At 42.2% G+C, this 15,431-nt stretch overlaps 1 protein-coding gene across 4 annotated transcripts in view; it reads right to left on the bottom strand.

Annotated features, from left to right (window-relative positions):
- RAB30 (RAB30, member RAS oncogene family) overlaps nt 1-15,431 on the bottom strand; it is an 84,445-nt gene that overhangs the window by 43,175 nt on the left and 25,839 nt on the right. The window contains exon 2 of one of the 4 annotated variants that reach the window (XM_047878290.1): nt 11,185-11,358. The exons of 2 other annotated variants lie outside the window; for them this stretch is intronic. The gene's annotated coding sequence lies outside the window, so the exon portion shown is untranslated. Of the gene's footprint in view, nt 1-9,432; nt 9,651-11,184; nt 11,359-15,431 lie in introns of those variants that run through there. One more of the 4 variants, XM_047878293.1, reaches the window with a different exon arrangement.

Below are 15,431 nucleotides of genomic sequence, written 5' to 3'. Positions count from 1 at the left end.
TGCACTTACCCCATTGCTTATATATTTACAGGACTATTTACTCCATGAAACCAGGGTTCCCTGAAGGAAAGGACTGAACTTTATTCATTTTGTATCCCCAGGAGCACAGCACCTGCTGCATAAAGGTACTTATTTCTACTCCACCATTCTGATGCCTGTCTCTTCATCTATGAAATAGGAATAATATCACCTACTTGAAGGGATGGAATTAAGTTTAAATATTCATTTTACCACAGGGTGTCTGGCATACAGCCAGCCATCAGTACACTTGATTTATATTCTCAGCATCTCCTGATTTGGCCTTCTTATTCTGTCCTTTAGGAACAGGCTCTTCAACTGACCTTGTGTCCTTCCTGTGAGCCCTCTCCCCCATCCATATGAGGGTCCCAAGCTCCAGATCTGTCTGGAGTTCGCACCCCTGCCAGTGCCCTCTGAACTCCGAGGATGACTTAGCTAAGGCACCAGTGCAGTACTGCATACATTTCTCGAGCACCTGTGTGCAAGGCAATGTCTCAGATGCAGCAGAAGTGACACAACATGTACAGGACGCCTGGGTGGCTCAGTCAGTTAAGCGTCCGACTCTTGATTTCGGCTCAGGTCATGATCTCACAGTTCATGAGTTCGAGCCCTGCATCGGGCTCCCCAAGTTGGGCTCCCGGTGTCGGGCTCCATGCTGCTTTGGGATTCTCTCTCTGCCTCCCTTGTGTCTGTCTCTCCTTTCTCTCTCTCTCTCTCTCTCTCTCTCTCTCTCTCTCTCTCTCTCTCTTAAAATAAATAAATAAACATTAAGAAAAAAACAAGTGATACAACATATACAAGGAATTTATGATCTACTAGGGGGTAAGGGAAGAGGTAGGGAGACAATAAGACACATGAAGGCAGTACAATTCAAAGAAGAAAAAAGTTATGTATCTCTGGAGGAATTCAGGAAAGCCTTAGGGGAAGTGGCATTTCAACTAGAGCTCAAAGAGCTTAAGGGGCTGTTTCCAGAGTTGTGTGTTTCCCACAAAACATAACACTGAAATGCTCCTCCTCTGATGAAAAGTAAGGTATATTTAGGAAATGCCTACTGAATGCCCCTCTGTGACATTCACAATGCATGGTAGCAAGGCTCTGACAAGTCCTGAAGTACGGAACCCTATTTAAGTGTGTTTAATCCAGCATCCCAAATTTGTTTGACCTATAGTTCTCCATTTCTTTCCTCCCAGAGGCTATATATAGCATTTTGAGTAACATACTTGAAAAAACTACAGGTTAAATGTTACGCTTTTAAAGTTACGTATTTGCATTTTAACAGGACCTCTGCTAGATCATATTTTAACGTCAGATTTTTAAAAACAATGTAATCAGAAATTTAAAAAATTCTTCTGGCATTTCATCCAAAAGGAAAAAAGCAATGAAAGACCTTGCAGAACTAAGTTGCTGTCAAGACAGAACAAATGGACTCCTCTAGGGTAAAGTGACGTGCAGACCACAAGCCTTTCTATCGAGGGAGGGAAGGAAGGCATTTCTGCTGGAGTCCATTCCTTCTTTGGTAGGATGTTTACACTCCTATGGGGGGAGGACTCTGGGGCGGGAGTGGGTTCCCCCTTCCCCTCCCCTTCCCCTCCCTCTCCCCGCTTGACCTGCTGACTGGGTAAAAAACACCAGACTTGAAAGCAAAGGGAACAACATTGCATAACAACAAGCCGACTAGGCCTGTTTCCCTCCTTAATATTTAGCAAACAGCAGTGCCCGCAAAGGGGCAGTTGGAAAGGGGCATTGTATGCTTCTCTGTCCTTACCCTGGAGGCGACGTGCTCAATTATCCAGTCTGTGAGTTAACAAATGTTTACTGGGAGTCAGGCACGGTGCTCATGATACAGAGAGAAACAACACGTAGCCCTGCTCCCAAGTCCTGCCCACAGGCCAACAGGGAAGGCAGGCAGGTAACCACACTGCAATGCAGCAAAGTGTAAGCAAACAATTCTATAATAAGAGGTGAGTGCAAAATGCCAGTGAGGCACAAAGGCAGGCAGGCGCTCCTTCCCTCTGCCTGGGCTTAGGGTCAGAAGAGAGGTGTATTATAATAAGAAGATTTCTCTCAGTTCTTAGAAGATTGGAAAGGACCTTTCCTGGCAAATCTATCTATCTATCTATCTATCTATCTATCTATCTATCTACCTACTTAACTACCTACCTACCTATCTGTCCAGGGTCAAGGTTTGAGTAGAATCAGATAGGATAGGGGTGTCTGGATGGCTCTTGTCAGTTAAGTGTCTGACTTTGGCTCAGATCATGATCTCATCATTAGTGAGTTCGAGCCCCACGTCGGGCTCTGTGCTGACAGCTCAGAGCCTGGAGCCTGCTTCGGATTCTGTGTCTCCCTCTCTCTGCCCCTCCCCTGCTTGTACCCGGTCTCTCTCTCTCTCTCTCTCAAAATAAGTAAACATTAAACAAAATTTTTTTTAATTAAAAAAAAATCAGGTGGTAGGATAAAAGCAAAACGGAAAAGAAAAAAGTGGGGGAGCAGCTGATCTTCCTAAGAAGGTGTACGCTGAACAGCTGCATCTAATCTCACTTACTCCTGAGACCCAACAAAAATTCAGCAGAGACTTTTTTTTTTCCTAATAACAAAACCGTTCAAGTACAGGGAAAGAGGAGAGAAGATAATGGTGTCAAATTTTGGAATCTTGGGAAACAGATGAGCAAGTAACTGACAGCAGACTCAAGGAATCTGAATCTAAACCAGATGCAGGAAAAGCTGAGTGTGCGGCTGACTGAAACCACAGAGTCCTCGCCAGGCCCGGGACTGGCAGTAACGCTCACTCCTGGAGCAGGGGGACAGGATGTAAAAATAAAGAAAACAGTGAAAGCTGCTTGAAAAGAAGTTAAATCCCTAGATCCTTCTCCTCACTGACAGAATTCTGGAGGCTTAGACACTAGACAGCATAAAACAGAAATATCTGGTATTTGTTTTAAAATTATCTAGGGGAAAGGGTTGATGGGGACACGGATGAAACAAAAATGTCTGTGAAGCGATCATTGGTGAACTGGGGTGATAGGAACATGAGGATTCATTGCACTATCCTCTCTACTTTGTAGTCTTTGGAATTTTCCATAATAAAAAGTAAGAGTGGCTCTGGTCCAGGAATACCCAGCGTGGTTAAAAAGGAACATAAAAAAGACAAGGGCACTATGTCTGGTGAAGGTGAAATACAATAGATTTTCCTAGTTCCTCTCCTCTAGAGATTTCCCTCTTCCCTCTCCAGCCAAAGAAATGAGGAAGACTCTCCTCCCCGGTAAATGCAACCAAGGAAAAACCTCAGATTGCAGCCTTAGGGGCTCTGAACAAACAGCCCACCCAGATCACACTATAGTGAAGCCCACAGTTAATGATCTCCATCCCATACTCAGTCTGACAGCTTTTTTGTTTTGTGACAGCTTTATATAACTCACATACTCAATTTGCCCTTTTAAATGTAGCGTACAATTCAAATGATTTTTAGCATATTCACAGAGTTGTACAACCATCACCACTGGGATGGTTTATTAAGATATAATATTAAGTTTTATTAAAATATAACTCACTCGATTCACTCTTTTATTTATTTATTTTTTGTTTGTTTTTTTAATTTTTTTTTTAACGTTTATTTATTTTTGGGACAGAGAGAGACAGAGCATGAACGGGGGAGGGGCAGAGAGAGAGGGAGACACAGAATCAGAAACAGGCTCCAGGCTCTGAGCCATCAGCCCAGAGCCTGATGCGGGGCTCGAACTCACGGACCGGGAGATCGTGACCTGGCTGAAGTCGGAGGCTCAACCGACTGCGCCACCCAGGCGCCCCTCGATTCACTCTTTTAAAGTGTACAATTCAGTGGTGTTTAGTATAGTCACAGAGTTGTACAACCACCACCATGATCAATTTTAGAACATTTTATTACCCCAAAGAAAGCCTTAAACCGATTAGCAGTCACTCCATCCATATCCCCCACCCACCTCTAGCCACAGGCAACTACTAATCTATTTTCTGTCTTTATAGATGTGCCTATTTTGGACATTTCATATAAATGAAATCATACACTATGTGGTCTTTTGTGAGTGGTTTCCTTCACTTACCATGTCAAGGTCTCGACAGATTTTTTTTTTTTTTATCACTCCCTCTCCTTGCCCCCAACCTTAATGAGACCACACAGCCAAGGATCACATTCAGAGTAATATCTTGGAAAAGTCTCTGATGAAGATACAGACCACAGAAAATACACAAAAGCAACTGGAAGGAAACACATACTATATGAGGCAGGGAACAAGGTGGGAGGGACCTACCATTAATATTCTCACAAAAATGATATAAAATTGCAGCCATGAAATGAAAATAGGATGCTATATAAAGGAAACACCAAGAGAACAAAAAAGAGCTCTTGGAAATTGACAACTTAATAGCAGAAAAAAAAAATTCGATAAAAGGATTGAAAGATTAAGTTCACAAAATCTTCTGGAGAGGAGAATCACAAGGCAAAGGTATGGAAAATAGGAGAAGCTAAGAATATTCTAGAGGTTCAGTACAGGAGGTCCAATATCTGACTAAGAGAAATTCCCAACAAAGAACAGAAAAAAAAAAAAGAAGAAAAATTATAACAACATAATTCAATAAAACTTTGAAGAACTAAGGGGTGCAGGTTGCCAAATTCAAAGGGCCCAGCACACAAAACACAGTGTGAAATTTCAGAAAACTACAGACAAGATTGTAAAAGCCATCAGTAAGAAGAAAAGCAAACAAACAGGCTATATACAAAGAATAAGAAATTCAAATGCTTCCAACTTCTTAGCAGCATCAATAAAAACAAGTCAATGAAGCAATACTCTCCAAATTCTGAAGAAAAATGATTTCCAACCAAACTATCAACTGTGAGAATAGAACAAAAGTATTTTCAGGTATACGAGATCTCAGAAATTCACATTCCATTTACCTAAGAAGTTCCTGAAGGATGTCCTTCACCAAGGACTGAGTAGAGGCTGTCAGCACAGAACCCCAAAATGACTACCACATGAAGAAGCCAACCAGAGTAGAAGTAAAACTCAAGGGACAGACATTGAAGATGGCCATCATCAAATTTCCCACTGCCATTAAGCCCTCTTTGGAATTGCTGATCTAAATATTTTTAATATTTGATTATAAAATTTTCAAACATGCCGAAAAGTAAGCCCATGATACTCATTACTGACTTCATATATGAACACTTAGGCCTTTTTCTATTTTTTCTTTGTTTAAATGTTTTAAAACAAATTCCACATCATATCATTTCATCTCTATATACCTCAGAACTCACCTCTACATTACCCATTCTCTAACATCACAGTACTATTATCATACTTAGAAAAATTAACAGTGACCCCCTGGTATCAGTCCATAATAAAATTTCCCCAACATTTCAACAATGCTTTTTTACAATTAGACTGTTATGGGCTGAATCATGTCACCCCTGACCCCCAAATTTATATGTTGAAGCCCTAAGTGTCAGTACCTCAGAATGTGACTGTAATTGGGCCTTTAAAGAGGTAACTTTGTTAAAATGAGGCCTTTAGGGTGGTCCCTCAACCAATATGACTGATGTTCTTATAAGAAAAAAAAAAAAAAAAAAAACAGATTAGGACATATAGAGAGACACTGGGGCCATGTGTGTGCAGAGGGATAACTATGTGAAGAGGGAGGAAGAGGGTAACATCTCTAAGCCAAAGAGAGAGGCCTCAGGGAAAATCAGCCTGCCAGCACCTTAATCATTGCCTCCAGCAATGTGAAAAAAAATAAATTTCTGTTGTTTAAGCTACGCAGTATGTGGTATTTTGTTATGGCAGCTGTAGCAAACTAATACATAGACTATCTGAATCAAAAAAAAAAGATTCATTTATTACATTGATTATAATTTTTAAGTCACATTATTATTTTTTCATGCCATTGACTTGTTGCAAATGTCGAATCAGTTGTCCAGCACTCTGCATTTATCTATTTGCTTCCTTAGAGTATAACTTAATTTTTTCCATCTTTCTGATAAATCAAAGTTAGCTTTAGAGGGTTGATTAGATTTAGGGGTCATTTTTTTTTTTAACGTTTTTATTTATTTTTGAGAAAGAGAGAGACAGAGCATGAAGGGGGGAGGGGCAGAGAGAGAAGGAGACACAGAATCGGAAGCAGGCTCCAGACTCTGAGCCATCAGCCCAGAGCCCGACGTGGGGCTCGAACTCACGGACCGCGAGATCCTGACCTGAGCTGAAGTCGGACGCTTAACCGACTGCGCCACCCAGGCGCCCCTAGGGGTCAATTTTTAGGTAAGAAAATTCCATAGATGGTACTGCACATTCTCTTTTTAACCAGGCAAAGAATGATGGGTAAAAGAGTTGGTCCCAACTCTTTTCTGATTCCATTTGCCTTGACCTTGTGCTAGTGAAGTGCCTGCTCATCTCCTCTATGCTGTCCATGTGGGTTAGCTGATGGCATTCACTTCATCCCACAGACGAGTTTTGCTCTGACCTAATCCCTAGAGCTGGAGGTAGGTCACAGAGAAATAAGAGATAGAAAAGATAGAATAGTCCACTCTGTGACCATATCCTACTAGATGTCCAGTGCCTGACCCACAGTATAGCCTCATCAGATGTCCTGATAATGGTGGGCTTTAAATTTCCTAGGATCCACTTATAATCTTGCCCACCAGCTTCCCCATCAGGACCTTCTGTAACCCCTAGGAAAGCTAAAGTCAAACTATGAACCCAAATCAGCTCATTTTTAGACCTAATAGTGGCACTATTGCCCTTTTCTTACAAAGCTTGCTAGACTTGTACTTGCTCCTTGTTTTAAAAAACTAACCAATATACAGTTTAGTAATACAAACATGTGTGGTTAAACCATTTTAAAAGTAAGGGAATGATCAACACAAAAGTCAAGATAACCACTGCCTGTGGTGAAGAGAAAAGGGGACATGATTTGGGGGCAGAAGGTATACAAGCAGCCACTAAGGTCAATAACATTCAATTTTATAAGCTGAATGATGGATGTACGATTTTCATTTTATTGCTCTTATTTGAGCTGTAAATCCATATTTGGAACACTTTTTGGTATATAGGATATGTTCCATATTAACTTTGTGAGCAGTCCACTGTGGCTAGAACACAGAGGTTTGAGAGTAAATGGAGAAAAGACTGGAAATGGGGTTTTACTGTGAAGGCAAATGGCAGCCTCAGTGCTGCTCTCTTGGGAGTCAGGGGACATTTACACCCAAGATCAATTAAATGGCCTTCTCATGATCTATCCATCAAGAATGACAGGAAAACCCCTTTTTTTTCTTCCTACTAAGTTACCAAGCAATGAAGTATCTGACGTTGTAAGCATCTCACTGGGAAACATAATAATATGGTTTTGATGTATTTTTCCAGTGAAAGAAGATACAGCTTGCCCTAGGGAACACATTCGCCTCAACTTCTTAAATGACACAAAGCTGGGAGGGATGTAGAACAAATGTTTTAGATGACAGAATTGGGATATATCTTGGTGAGCTGGAGTGACAGGTCAAACCTAGCGCACTTTAGAACAACATCTACCACTTACTGAGAACATATGATATGCCACAAGCTTTACATAATTTATCCCCCGGAAGCAAGTTGCCTGAGATCACAGAACAAGTCAATAGCAGAGTCATCATTTGAACCTAGACTTTCAGATTCAAATTCTAATCTCAAGTGAGATTTCTTTAACTACTAGAAATTAACTCTTAAAGAAGTGAGTCTTCTCTACTTCAGTCTGTCACCCTCTACTTCAGTCTGCCACCCAACCCCCACCCCCTTGGGCATGTAAGGGTATAAGCACTTCAGAAAAATGATTAGATCAGACTGACTTCATTCATTGATGTAACATTTGGGGACCCTCTGACAGCTGCCAGGAAACCTCTATCTATCTGCCCTGAAAAGCAAGCCTGTCATCAAGGGTCATCTGTAAGAGGATTCTCTCTGCTACCCATTCCCAGCTGGGCTATGTCTGCTCCCCCATCTGTATTTAAGAGTTTCTAACACTCAAGCTCTGTAGTTGTAGACAGAGGGCTCCTATCACAAAGACTGCTGAGCAAGACCCCTTAGCCAGCCTGTTCTCCACCTTCAATTTTCTCTCATCCTCAGAGCCACTGTGACTTGATGGGTGTGGGTAGCCGAGAGAACAGCATAACCACCTCCAGCTCACAGTCATATCCAATGAGCAATCCCGAAAGACAGCCAGAGAATTTTAATGAAAACCAGAAAAGTCTTGGCCACTATGTCCAACTGCAGTTCAGGCCCAATAGCCCCTCCCCCTTCAGCTAAGAATCCCTGAACCAGTTTCACCCCCAAGAGCAGGGAGGAAAATCCATTCCGCATTCAGCAACATATTCCAAGGTAGCCACTTTCCAGGGTCATTTAGGTGAGAGGCAAGGCACATGCTGATTGCAGGAGGACCCAGGGACCCTGAGGAGCACAGGGTACAGCAGCAGCAGATCTGAGCCAAAAGATTATGAAACAGTCTATTTAAAAAAAAAAAAGCTTTTCCTTCTGCCAAAGCTGTCTGAACACAGCTGCATACAAGGCTAGTGAGGAATCTTAACAAGTTTAAAGGGACCGTATTTCAGATACTCAAGAACCAAAGGTGGAAGAAATGAGTATTTTGAGCACTTACTACGTGTCAGGCACTCTGATCTCATTCGACCTTCACTATGAGGTGGGAATTATAAACTGCATGTGACAGATAAAAACACTGACTGAGAGGCTAGATAAGTTGTCCCAGGCACATAGCTGGCAAAGGGAGAACCAAGGCCCAAAGTTCAATATGGGTGAGGCTCATCTGGAACAAACTCAAAATTCCAACCTGTCCCACCTAATAAAGAGAAAGATCATTTATTGAACATCAGCTATGTGCCTGGAACTAAACTAAGATTTTTCATGTACTGTATCATCTGATCCTCACAATGACCAGATAAGATAGGGAGTCATTATTATCCCCATTTTATTTATTTATTTATTTAGTGTTTTATTTATTTTTGAGACAGAGAGAGACAGAGCATGAGCGGGGGAGGGGCAGAGAGAGAGGGAGACACAGAATCCAAAGCAGGCTCCAGGCTCTGAGCTGTCAGCTCAGAGCCCGATGCAGGGCTCAAACCCACAAACCGTGAGATCATGACCTGAGTCGAAGCTGGACACTTAACCAACTGAGCCACCCAGGTGCCCCAATCCCCATTTTAGACGAGAAGCTAATGCAAGATGTTAAGTAACTCAGCCAAGGTCATGATGTGAATCTACGGATGTGAATCTAGGTCTAACTAATTCTAGAGCCTCATGTTAAAATACTCACTCTTACCAACCTACTGGAGAAACCAACCAAACATGTTGCATAAAGACTTCAGCCCTCCTTCCCAGCAGGTTATCCATGTTACAGGGTTACCTTTCAATTCCTCTAGCACTCCTCGGTGGGGGCACAGAATCACTGCCTCTGGGAAGACTGACAGTGATATCTGCACCTTCCCATGGACCGGGAGCTCTGTTGGCACTGCATGTGTGAAGAAGACGGCTCCCAGCATGATTCGGAGAGGCCTGTGAGTAGAGAAGCTGACAGCTCCTTTTTGCAGGCTCCGCGGCACAGGCCCACCCACCTCACAGCAACTCCTCCCGCCCCCCCCCCCCCCCAACAGCTCACAGGCCTATTTGGTATTCTTAACAGTAGACCATGTGCCTCCTCTCAGAGCAACTGTGATTTCCCAAAGGAGACAACTGTCTAGACAGAGCATCCCAATCCATCTTGACAAGAGATGGGCCACACAATGTCAGGTTTGATCATTTAGGTTTCTGGGGTGGAATGTTCAGCACCCCAGTGAAGGCTCTGGGTCTGGCACTTCTGGGTTATCAGACTGAGTGTCATGCAGCACAACTGCGGATAACCAGAGTTAGCACTTCACAGCCAGGCAAGTGTAACCTGAGGGGAGTCGCAGGCACCTTATGGGTCATGCACTCCCAGGCACACCACAGAAACAGTTCTGTAAATCAGGTTCAAACTTGATAGAATGCTTCCACACATCGCAATTAAGCACCAGGCTTTGTGGGAGACTGAACACCTAATATGTGCCAGGTACCATGGCAGGTACATCCATGGCCAATATCTTAATTAATATTCACAACATTCTGTGAGGTAGATAGGATTGCTTTTTTTTTTTTTTTTTTTTTTGGATAAGATTGCTTTTATACAGATAAGGCAACTGAAACCCAGAAAGGTAACATGATTTGCCCCAACTCTCACAGGAAGTGGCAACTTCAGAATCAAATCCATTCTTTTTTTTTAAATTTGTAAATGTTTATTATTTATTTTTTGAGAGAAAGAGACAGAGCACAAGCAAGGGAGGGGCAGAGAGAGAGGGAGACACAGAATCAGAGGCAGTCTCCAGGCTCTGAGCTGTCAGCACAGAGCCTGATGTGGGGGTCGAACTCACAAACTGCAAGACAATGACCTGAGACACAGTCAGACGTTAAAGCCATCCAGGCACCCCAAATCCTTTCTTAATATGACTCCAACACCCTTACATCCAGTCAATCATGAGGCTACTTATTTATCCTGCAGATATTTATTGAGTACCTTCTAAGGGCAGCAACTATGCCACTTGTAGAAGCTGTGGCTGCTAACGCGACATCCTATGTCCAGTCACTGAAGAACTTATGTTCTCAAGAGAAGCAGTACAGATCTGAAAGGCAGGTACAAACTAATGAGATTAGGGCCTCTGATGAGTGATCAGAGCAGGCCTGTCTGAGGAAGTGGTATCTGAGCTGAAACCTGAAAAATGAAAATGAGCCAGCTATTTGCAAAGCTCGGCAAAGGGCACAGGCAGAAGTACCAAGAAGTGCAAAGGCTGGCTGCAGGAAAAGGCTTGGCATGTCTAGAGAACATAAAGGCCACCAGGGACCAATGCTGAACGAACAACAGGGAAGAAAGAATGTTTCAGATGACGCAGGGCCTGTTGACCACAGAAAAGAGTCTGGATTTTGTTGTAAGGGCAATGAGAAGCCAAAGAAGAGTTTTGACTGGGGGGGGGGGGGGGGGGGGGGAGGGGGGAGCAGGTGGCATGATCTGATTTGTGCTTTAAAGAGATAATCCTGTTTGCTTTGTGCAAGGACGGGTCAAGAGTTAGGAATCAGGGGAGAGGGGCACCTGGGTGGCTCAGTTGGTTAAGGAGCCAACTTCACTTCAGGTCTGTCGTTCGTGGGTTCGAGCCCCACATCAGGCTCCGTGCTGACAGCTTGGAGGCTGGAGCCTGCTTCAGATTCTCTGTCTCCCTCTCTCTTCTGTTCCTCCCCCACTCGCACTCTGTCTCTCTCTCTCTCTCTGAAAAATAAATAAAACATTAAAAAATTTAAAAAAAAAAAAGGAATGAGGGTAGAAATGATGTGGCTTAGACCAGGGTGATGGTAGTAGAGATGGATTTTGTATTTGGAGATAGGACTGAAAAGAGTAGCTGATGGACTATATGAAAATAGTGAAGGGAGCAAACTCCTAGGTACCTAGCTTGGCCAACTGGGTGGATGGTGGTACCATATATAATGAGAAAGACTGAAGGAAAAGCAAAATGCTCATGAGATAGCCATGGTTTTTATTCTCTGTCACACCAAGAAGAAAAAAAGAGTATACCCAGTTGTGTTTGTTCTGGGGAAGCTGTAAATGAAAGGCTTGAAGCTGCTCAACCTGGTGAGGAGGTATTGGGAATGAAAACGGAGAGTAAACAGCAAGAATCTGAAAGGCTGCCTTAGGAAATAGGGGTTCTGCTTACTTCACGTGGCTATCCACTACCACGCTGGGACCCATGGGCAGAAGGCACACATAGGGGAAGCTCAGTTGGATGTTGGATGGAGAAGGACAGTCTCATGGTGAGAGTTATGGAAAGGGGAATGAGCTGCCTCAGAGTGATGATGACTTCCCTGTCAATGGAAGCATTAAAGAATAAACCAATGACTTCTTGGCTGGATGGTTAGAGAGAAAATTCAATAATTGGGTGGGCAAATCCTTCTAAGCCCTAGAATTCTGTGGTTTTAAGATAAAATCGTTATTAATCTGCCCTTTAGGACTGGAGCTTCCCCGACCAGGAAGAACTTCCTTAGTATGTCCTACCTTTTAGAAGGCAAATGAGAAGAATATTAGTTGATTTCAGCCACTAAAAAGAGACTCCTAGTTTACTTCTAAGTATCCTACAAGATGCTGAAAGGCTTTCCGTGTAGTTCTGTAAAAGGCACAAGTTATGAATCAGATATCCCAGATATGCAATTTATTAGCTCTGTGACCTGTGGCAAGTTATTTAAGTCCTCTGAGTCTCAGTTTCTCTCTTTGAAAAGTTGGAAGACTAATGGCTAGTTCAGGATGTTCGCTGTGAGGACCAAAGTCCAGTACTGACCCATCACAGCAAGTAATAATGATAACCAACACTTATCGAGTCATTGCTATCTCCTAGCATATGCTCTGTGCTCTCTGTGCATTGTTTTGCATCTAATCTTTACAACATTCCAGAAGGCAGATATTATTATTATCCTTATTTTAAAGAGTAAAGAGGGGCGCCTGGGTGGCTCAGTCGGTTAAGCGTACGACTTTGGCTCAGGTCATGATCTCACGGTCTGTGAGTTCGAGCCCCACGTCAGGCTCTGTGCTGACAGCTCAGAGCCTGGTGCCCATTTCAGATTCTGTGTCTCCCTCTCTCTCTGCCCCTCCCCTGTTCATGCTTTGTCTCTCTCTGTCTCAAAAATAAATAAACGTTAAAAAAAAAATTAAAAAAAAAAGAGTAAAGAGTTCTAGAGATAAAATAACTTACCCAACAGTCAGATAAGTAGTAATTGCTCAAATTAGAAAGAAACAAGCAAACTTCAACAAAAATGAAAAGAAAAAGAAAGGATATGTATTTCAATAGATGTTTAGATATTTAAAAAATGTAATAATCTACTGTGGAATTTAATTCACTTACTAGACATTTAGTAAATACTTATTCAACATATAAATGAATAACTGAATGATTAAATGATCCCAGAAAACATATATTGAGTTATCAGCAGGCACAGCATTAAAAAACTAGGGTTACACAGAATTTACATTAATTTAATTGAGAGGTTGCTGTGAAAACCACAACCTTCAAATCACAGATAAATTCTAAGATATTAATCCATACTCCATGGAAAAAGGTCCTAAGAAATGCCATTCTCAGACCAAAAGAAGCCAGAATTAGTTGTTCTTTCTTTGGGAAGTCCAACTGTAGCTGAAAATTAAGACCACGCAAATAGAAGCCAATGGAGGAGATAGTCTCAAAGGTAAGATGAATAAAACTTCAATAGGAAGCAGAAATCTAAGAGAACAAAGCTTTTAAAAAGGCTGACTTAACACCTAGGAATTTGCTTATGAACTTGACTAGAATTGTGGGGAAAGAAACCAAATCTCAAAGAGCATTTGGATGAAAGGACTAAAGAGGAAGAGGAGGTGGCAGGGGGAGCTGGGTGGCTCAGTCGGTTAAGCATCTGACTCTTGTTTTCAGCTCAAGTCATGATCTCATGGTTTGTGAGTTCAAGCCCCACATCTGGCTCTTCACCGACAGTGGGGAGCCTGCTTGGGATTCTCTCTCTCCCTTTCTTTCTGCCCCTCCCTCCACTCACTCTCTTTGTCTCTCTCTCAAAATAAATAAATAAACTTAAAAAAAGAAAAGAGGAAGAGCAGTCAATCTTTTAAGAAGTTTGGTGATGAGGCACCTGGGTGGCTCAGTGGGCTCAGCATTCTACTCTTGGTTTCAGCTCAGGTCATGATCTCACGGTTTCATGAGTTCAAGTCCATGTCAGGCTCTGCACTAGCAGCATGGAGCTTGTTTGGGATTCTCTCTCTCTCTCTCTCTCTCTCTCTCTCTCTCTCTCTCTCTCTCTCCCCCACCCTCCCTCCCCCACTCATGCTGTCTCTGTTCTCTCAAATAAATAAGCTTTAAAAATTAAAAAAAAAAAAAGTTTGGTGATAAAAAGGAGAGAGAGAGAATAGCAGCCTGGTGAGGAGAAGCAGAAGAACTACTGCTAAGTATAGAAGGTGAGGGGCAGGAACCAAAGGAAAGGAGAAGCTGAAAAGTGATGATACATGGAAGAGAGGCAAGGAAGAAAAAGAAGGACCAAACCCAGGGAAGTCCAGAGGGGTGGGATGGAATGCACAGGATGGCTACCCTTGGCAAAGGAGAGGTCACCTTCTGTTCTGAGATAGGAATGAAGGAGGAAAGATTACCACAAATGGACACTGTGAAAGTTACTCTGCCTTTTTTTTTTCTTTAAGAGAGAGACAAAGAAAGAGAGTGTGTGTAGGGGAGAGGGGCAGAGGAGAAGAGGGAGAGAGAGAGGGGATCTTAAGCAGGCTCCACATTGAGTGTGGCCTGTCACAGGGCTCGATCCTATGACCCTGGGATCATGACCTGAGCTGAAATCAAGAGTCAGACACTCAACTGACTGAGCTAACCAGGTTCCCCATGTGAATCAAGTTACTCTGAATCAAGATGGATGGATCCTGAGACTGATCAAGTTAGGGAACACCATTTTAAGCTTCAAATGATATTTATTTCCTTGGGCCACTCATAAATTACTTGGTATGGAAAAAGACAACCATTATTTGGATATAAGTTTCACACAGTTAAAAATCAGACTTATTGAGATGTGTTTATTATATCTTATGTCTGTTTTCTAATCTGGGTGCTAGGTACACTGGTGTGTTCAGTTTGAAAATCTCATTAAGCTATTATTACACTTATATGTGCACTTCTCTCTATGTACATTATACAACAATAAAAAGTTTTCATAAACTAGTTATTAACTTAGAATCACCACTCCTGAAGCATCAGGCTCTGCACTGGGCATGGAGCCTGCTTAAGATTCACTCTTTCCCTCTGCCCCACTCCCCTGCTTGTACTCTTACTCTCTCACTCTCCCTCAAAAAAAAAAAAAAATCACCATTCCTATACTCTGTCAGTTTTTAAAAGAGTAACTTAACCGCAAGAAAATTGCATATTCCTTCAGACGGGCAACATTCCTTGCAATGTTTTTAGATTCACCACAGTACTAAATGCAAGACTACATGAACAGTAGGTATCTAATAAATATATCTTGATATATTGGAAGAACTTCAGCACCAAATGTTCAGACTTAGTGCACATCTATCTACAGAAAATGGCATCTTTATGATTGCAAAATCTGGCAGACCCTACTTATCCAAGTGACTGTACTGAGCATTGCCAATAATGGGATAAATTAACATTTTGGGCTTTTCCTTGTAAAGCAATGGGAGGTATACAACATCAGCTATTTAGAATTCTTGCCAGAAATATTTAACCTCCATTTAATCATGAAGAAATAACTGGACAAATTAAATTGTAAGATATTTTTAAGAATCTTAAAAATATCAAT

The sequence above is a fragment of the Prionailurus viverrinus genome, chromosome D1, assembly GCF_022837055.1.
Source record: "Prionailurus viverrinus isolate Anna chromosome D1, UM_Priviv_1.0, whole genome shotgun sequence".
Classification (NCBI taxonomy): domain Eukaryota; kingdom Metazoa; phylum Chordata; class Mammalia; order Carnivora; family Felidae; genus Prionailurus; species Prionailurus viverrinus.
Note: the sequence above shows the minus strand (reverse complement) of the source record. Positions and strands in the feature narration are given on the sequence as shown.